Here is a 7,302-nt window from a genome sequence, read left to right as displayed (position 1 = left end):
AGGCCAGAAACAGTCTGCCTTTTGTAGAGACAGCACTTTGCACTTTTTTGTGTTAGGGACAGACTCCATTCTTGCTGACCAAGCAAGGCAAATCGGTCTGCAGCTCTGCAGAGGTTCAGAGTAAGGCTCATGGAGTTTTTCCTCTGCACTTTGTGCCATGGTCCAGTTAGAGCTGTCATGTCCACAGCTGTCCACTTCAGAAACATGGAGCTGAAATCCTACTTCTTCAGCCCTTCATGAAGTGTACTCTGGCACAGGGGATTGTGCAAATGATGATAATGCAAACCAGTCCAAGCAATCTGCTTTTAAGAGCTAAGGTAGGAATTTGGCAAGCAGAATCATACTTCTCAAGCGAGATCTTTGTCACCTGCTAACTTCTACATTTTCCTTTTAAGTCCCTGTAGCTTTGCTTTTGGTCACTGTAGAAAGCTTGGCAGACTCCATCATGTGTCTTGAACTGAATTGCTAACCAGCAGAAAGAGGGTAAAATGAACTAACTAGCTTTGATTAAAATGAGAACTAATTGCAGTTCTCCATGGCTTTATGTACCTAACAATACTGTTCTTTTCAGGAAGGTGGAAACCACAGAAACAGAAAGATAAAACAGATATGTGAAGAGGGAACTGAAAGGAAACCTGGGAAACAAAGAGGAGAAAGAGAGAAAAGATCTTTCAGGGATCAGCAATCAGAACTGAAAGGGCAAAAGGATCATGCTTATTCCTGCCTTTATGGTTCCATCAGTGCTTTGTGACTCCTATCACTGTAGGTGCCAATTTATTTTTGTTGGCTGGATTTCCTGCTGGCCTGTGACTCCTGGGGTACCAGGGACATGTGTGGATCAGGCACCTCTTTTGGCAGAGACGAGGAAAGGTGAGGTGTCCATGACCTGCTGCTCTTGCCAGCAGATTTCATTCACACAAGACAGATGGAATGATAAAGCGCACCACTGGCCTCACAGCAGCTAAGAACTTCTGGGCAGCTCACACTGGCCTCAGGTCCACCCATGTGCAAAAGAAAAAAAGTCCCTCATTAAACACTTCATGAACGAAGCACTGAACCCTTGCTGCTTGTCCTCTCCCTTTTACTAGGGGTGCAAGGGGTGCAAAAAGCATCACAGCCCTGGCAGGAGGCTTAGCTGGCTGGGTCATCAAATCCATGAACAGGTGAGAGATGACTCAGTGACTGAACTGTAGCTTCCCAAAGTGCAGGTTAATAATGCCCTACCAAAGAAAGTATGATTCCTTCACCTCATCATCATTTTTCAAAATAATTTAAAAAAAGAGAGAAAACACTAAGAAATAAAAGCTATACTAAAAATACAAATGAAGAAAGCTTTCCATAAGATAATAGGATTATCTCCAGTCTCTATCAGGGCCTGAAAACTAATTTATGATGGGAGAATAATTTTTCAGGTGGTAAACTATTTTCTCACTGATCTTGTTTTAAGAAAAATAACAAAATAAGGACTTATTTGGTGTTCTTTTTGTACTTTTCTTAAAACCAGACAAAAAGGAAATCTGGTACTTGTTCTATTTCTACTGTAGCACTTTGCTTGACATGAGAGCAAACATGACAGTAGAGGTCATTTTTCTGTCTATAAGATACTCATTGTAAAGGATGACAAAACAATTTTATTTTCCAAATTATCAAGCACGGTCTGATTGGCCAGCATCTGTGTATTATAATGTAGCCCCTATCACAGGCTGGATCAGGGGAAGGGCTGGGAGGGAGTGCATGTTTTGACATTCACTTGGAGCATTCTGACATATGTAAGATATGTGAAATACCTTTCTGAATTCAGTGGGATAACTTATGACAATTAATATGTTTTAACTTGGGATGACAATGTTCAAAACCTTGTGAGAGCTGTGACCAAAGTACAGTTTTCCTTATCTCTTATCAGATATGTACCAGAAGAAGAAAACCCAAATGCAGATACTAGGCCACTGAAAGGATCATAAAAATGCTACAATGCCAAGGAATTTATTAAAAAACAACTTTAATATTTTGACAAATTGATAAATTTCACTGGTTGTATTTTGCTCCTTTATCTCAAATTTCTTAAGTTTTTTTATGCTTTAAATTCAGGCACTCGGTTTTGGGTTTCCCAAAACCCCAGAATAAAATATTAAGTTGTTGGATTTTGTCTTCATCTTATATTTGCAGAAGGGTTTTTTTCCCAGTTGATCTCCACTAAAGTTACTGGTTTCTTTGGTTTGAGCTCCCTTAGTTTGACTCCTGTGGAATATTTCTCTGGTTCTGTAGTATGGGAATGAATTGCTTAAGGGTTTTGCTTTTTTAAAAACAGATTTATTGAGGGGATACTACCCCTGCAACCACAGGGGTTTTTCCCTGATGTCTCAGTGCACTGCTGACATCCCAGACAGTCTCCATGTGTTGCCCACTCCCAGCATCTTGCCCTGCTGTGCCAGGCACTCCTGCCTGCCAGCGTCAGGGAAAAGACTGTCCCATTCTGATCCATGGTTGTGGCACCTTCTCACCACCAGCTTCCCCATCTCACAGCAGCCTTGTGCCTGGCTCTGTGGGAATGTGACTGGGTAGATGTGTGCAAGTGAGAAGAGCCAGAGAGACTGGGAGTGTAGAAGATGGAAAATATTTGGACAATTTAATGAGCAGTTGCTACAAGTGAGTCACCAAAGAAGGCAGGTTATCACAGAGTGGGATCAGCATTCCATCAGGGAACTGACTATTCGAAGTGCAATGTCTAAGCTTTTGCAGTGACTTCCCTTGGACAGCCTTACATTGTCCTGCACCAGTCTGCTTGCCTCCTCCAGACAGCTCTGATCCTCTGATCATCAGGGAAGTTGTGCACAGTCCTTAGGCTTGATCCAGAGTTTACTGAAGTCAGTGGGAGTCACTCCACGAACCTGCCTGGCCACGTATTCCTGGGACAATGGGGTCCCAATGGGCTACTTGCATGGGACTCATGGCAGGACCAACTGTTTTTCCTCTGTTGCTACTGACTTTTAGTGCAAAGTATTCTGGGAGAAACAAACAGCCTATCTGGATCTCTCTAGGTCTGCAACAGTACTTTTTGAATGGCAGTTCCCTCCCTGAGTGTGGACAAGAGCAATAGCATTGACATTACTTTACAATTCAGTTTCCCATTCAGCAGGTGCTATTTTCTGCTTTGAGATACGATGATTTTGTGTCAAGGGAATGAGAAATGGCATAAACTCAACCAAAATACTGGAGGCAAGCAGACATGAAAGTTGCCTCCTGGATCCAAGTGTTGGAGATCTCTGGCAGGCCCACCTGCCAGAAACAGATGTGAGTAACTAATAACTAACTCAAGCTAGCTGCCTCATCCTAGATAAAGAGATTTCCTCTACATGTGGCAGGAATATCAGGACTGTGATATGTGAAGAAACCACACGTGGGTGATAACCCAGTGCCTGAAGTGTTTGGTGCTGGGACTGGTAATGATGAGGGCTCAAAGTGGTACAACAACAAAGCTGTACACATAAAAAGAGAGTTGCCAAGCAACAGATTTCAGACTAGCAGATAAGGATCCTGGTAAGCCCAGTGGTTCCCTCTGTCTCCATGTGTAAAGAAGGATCCCATCTGCACAATTGTTCTTCCAGCCAGCGCAGAGAGCTGAACCTACTCTGCTTCTCTGCTGGCTTTTCTTTATGAGTTTTGAATGTAAGAGGGAAATGAAAACAATTACTCTTTCTTTTTTGTACTCCATTTTCTGATCCAGCTACACCAGGTCCTTGAAAATCATCCAAGGGAATTCAGTCCTTCAGCTTACATGTTGTTATAATTATCTGACTTTGAATCTCCTTGCCTCCCTCCATCTCTTCTTCTCTCTCTGGATATGGGATCTATAAATTAGAAAGAAAGGCAGGTGTAACTGTTGCTCAATAGTTTGCTGTGACCTTATATAAGTATATACAATTATTATAAAAGATACTAGAGGCTTCTCTTTAAAAAGCTGTGAATTTCAATGAGACTATCTATGTGATGTAGTGTGCTTGTTCATGTTTATATATGTTTGTATTAACTTTTTAAATTGCAATCCATGTGACCCACATGAACTGAGATGATAAATGTTGCCATCCCAATGTGGCAATTCTCCTGGCAATGACATGAGCTCTTATTGCTATGTTGTTAAGTGTCTGAGAAGAAAATTTATGTCTGGGGTTTGTTATGCCATGCTCTACATAAATCACTGTACATGTCAGTACCAGGTAACCCTCCCAAAGACCCAAATTATAGTTAAACATTTATTCAATCTCATTCTCTTTCACAGGGGTCATTGACCCCCAACCTTTCAATAAAAAAGTGTTGCACTCCAGTTGTAATTACTTCCTTTAAAACAAAAGCATTCAGGACTCATGCACAATGCATACTCTATTTCCTTAGGTGATTATTGCCATGCTTTCATATGAACTCACTTGAATGGTGTGCTTGCTGAAACTCAAGGCTCCAGTCAAGAATGGGAATCTGATCTGTCTGCACAAATGTGCTCTGGCACAGCCTACTTGGAGTAATCCAGGATTGAAAGTTTGACTTATGCTTATTTATCAACACTAGACTCACTGTGAAATTCCAGCAGATTGGTGAGTCTCCCAAGGCAAAGTTAAAGTTTGACAGATGCTGACCTTCCCTTGAAGTCTAAAGAGAACATGGAGTCACATTGGAATAGCTCAAAGGAAGAAAACAGGAAATGAGGGATGCAAAGAATTAGGATGAACCTACAAAGCTAGCAGTGCAAGTAAGGCTTCAGAAACCTGAAAACCAATTGATTTGTCAGAACAGGCTTACGACCATGCTGCTTACTAAGACTAATAGAAGAATAACCTTTTCTAAACTTAAGAAATTATCAGAAATTTTAATCTATTTCTATAATTTGCCAATATCCATATTTTTATCAGAAAGAGTATAGCTGGTAAGCTTCAGTGCAAGATCTGTTATGAGACACACAGAATTTATATGCAAACATATAAGCAGCCTTTTTGCAGAATAGCACACCAATTAATGTGTCTTCCCTACTTTTTTTTGAATGCAGAAGACTGTTATATATCAGGTCTGAGACAGTTCTAGCCTAGCTGGCAACAAGAAAATGAATCCACATTCCTTACTTACACTCCTTTACTGTGGAAAACCACTCAATGTAGTGCACCCCTGAAGAACGTAAGAACAGAACAGCTAAACCCCAGTATTTCTAGAGGTGAAAATGTCCACTGTTTGTATAATTGTTACAGAGAAACCATTTTTAACAAATGATCACAGGGTGGATATGCTTGCAATTCATTGCACATTCAGAGCTCACCACTGGATAGTGGAGCAGAACACTCCTAGAAACCCTGAAATAGCTTTTCTGCTTAAAGACTTTCAGTGGGACTGTGCTCAGGAGACAGGGGTTGGACCCAAGCAATGGGTGCTAATATCTCAACTTTATTCATGAGGCAAACAATTTTAAATGCACACCTTGCCTAGACATATAGAACATAAAAATCCATTAACTAAAAGCTTCTAATACCTTGAAAAAAATACCATTGCAATTCTAGTAGGTGAGAATTTTTGCTATCAGATCAAAGACAAATTTTCTTCTCATATGTTTGTTGTTTGCAACAAATCTTAGCCAAATATACCTGCAGAAGTACAAAATTAAAATAAAAAGAATTCTGCAAAGCAAATAGAGAAGTCTTCATATCTGGACTGACAACTACCCCTGCCACCTAGGTTTCAACAGCATTCAAATTAATAAACATACCCTAGGCTCAGAATTTTGCTGTACTTCTTGATAGACCCAAGAAGAAGCCATATAGTAAACATTTTTTTTCCCAGCAAAATTAATACAAAGTGCAGAACAAAAGCTTTCTAAAGCAGTTTTTGCCACTGTTCTTTAAAAAGCTTTCCTGGGATACTCTGCATGCATGAGACCTTGCAGCTGTCCAGCCAAAGGGTGTCCAGACATAAGACTTTTGCCAGCCAAGGTTCATATGCTACTAACTAGGTCCTGGAGATTCTTTGTCCTCCAGGAGTTGAAGTTGATGAGTTCCTGAAAAAAAATTTGAAGTGTTCAGGGTTCTAGAGAGAGGCAGAAAAATGGTGCTCAACTCCCTTACCAGGACAATTGGGATTTTCACATGGATATGAGACTCATGTCCCAGTTTGCAGAGATGTTGCATTCATTATATTCAGTGACTGCTTATCCTAAGTCGTTGCTTCGGCCAAATACTGGCAAGGACTCTACAGCCTTCTCCTTGGAGTAGTTTCTGTATTCTGATGTAAAGATGAAAAGAAGAACCTGACAGAGGCCATGAAGTACCTTAGTGGCTTGAGCCATTGGGCTCCACTCATTGACTGAATACTTTTGCAATGCAAGACTAGTACCAGTGTTAGTCTCAGGGCTATGTTACACTCCAGAAAGACACTGTGGGAAACTCATTCTGGCCTGGCTGGACAGAGCTAGACACTGGGGAGGCACTGAAGTATCTGAGGTGAAACCCATCTGTACCTCTTTCTAGGTCTGCCAGAATAAGCAAAGGGGTATATGTCAGTTATGTGACTTGTATGTAGGGCAAATATACACTTAATCTTCTAGTGAATCACCTTTTTTCACACAAAGATCATCAGTGATCCCTAGAAGAACAGCTGCTCAGACACATTGGGCTCTGGCCTCAGAAACCTCCCACACCAATGTCATGAGTAAAAAGCTATAAAAGAGCTGGTCTGCCAGATTGGAGGGTCAAATAGCAGCCTGGAAGTGCTTGTAATAGGGAACAGTGTAGCCACTGATATTCACTCCTCTTTCTTAATGGCCTTATGCAGACACAATAATGGGATTTTTTAAAATGAAAAAGTAAAAAATAGGTGACCTTCACAAAAAATTAATAATTTCAATCACACTTTCTCTTTCATATTGCTGAATTATGTGCTTCAGCTAGGAATTTGCCCAGATTTTTTTATTAATTATTTTTTATTATTAAAAATATATATATATTGGAAAGTGTCACCTCCCGAAACACCGATCTAGAAAGATCTGCCTATTATCACTCTCTTGTAAAGAACCTCATTATTTTTATTTCCTTGCAAGAGAACCAGTCAGGTGGGGAAATGAGAATGGTTTAAAATCTCAACAACAAAGAACAGGAATTCACCAGTTTCAAACAACAATCACTAAGCAAAACGAGCTCATTCTTTATTATATGCCATCAATAAAATGCATTAATCTCATGCTTTGTCTTCAGCTCATATCTACAGAAGTTATATTATTACAGTTTTTATTCATAAATTTTAGCAAAACAATAAACCCACAGAAACTCTGTC

The sequence above is a fragment of the Lichenostomus cassidix genome, chromosome 2 (assembly GCF_008360975.1).
Source record: "Lichenostomus cassidix isolate B80296 chromosome 2, HeHo_3.0, whole genome shotgun sequence".
Classification (NCBI taxonomy): Eukaryota; Metazoa; Chordata; class Aves; order Passeriformes; family Meliphagidae; genus Lichenostomus; species Lichenostomus cassidix.
Note: the sequence above shows the minus strand (reverse complement) of the source record.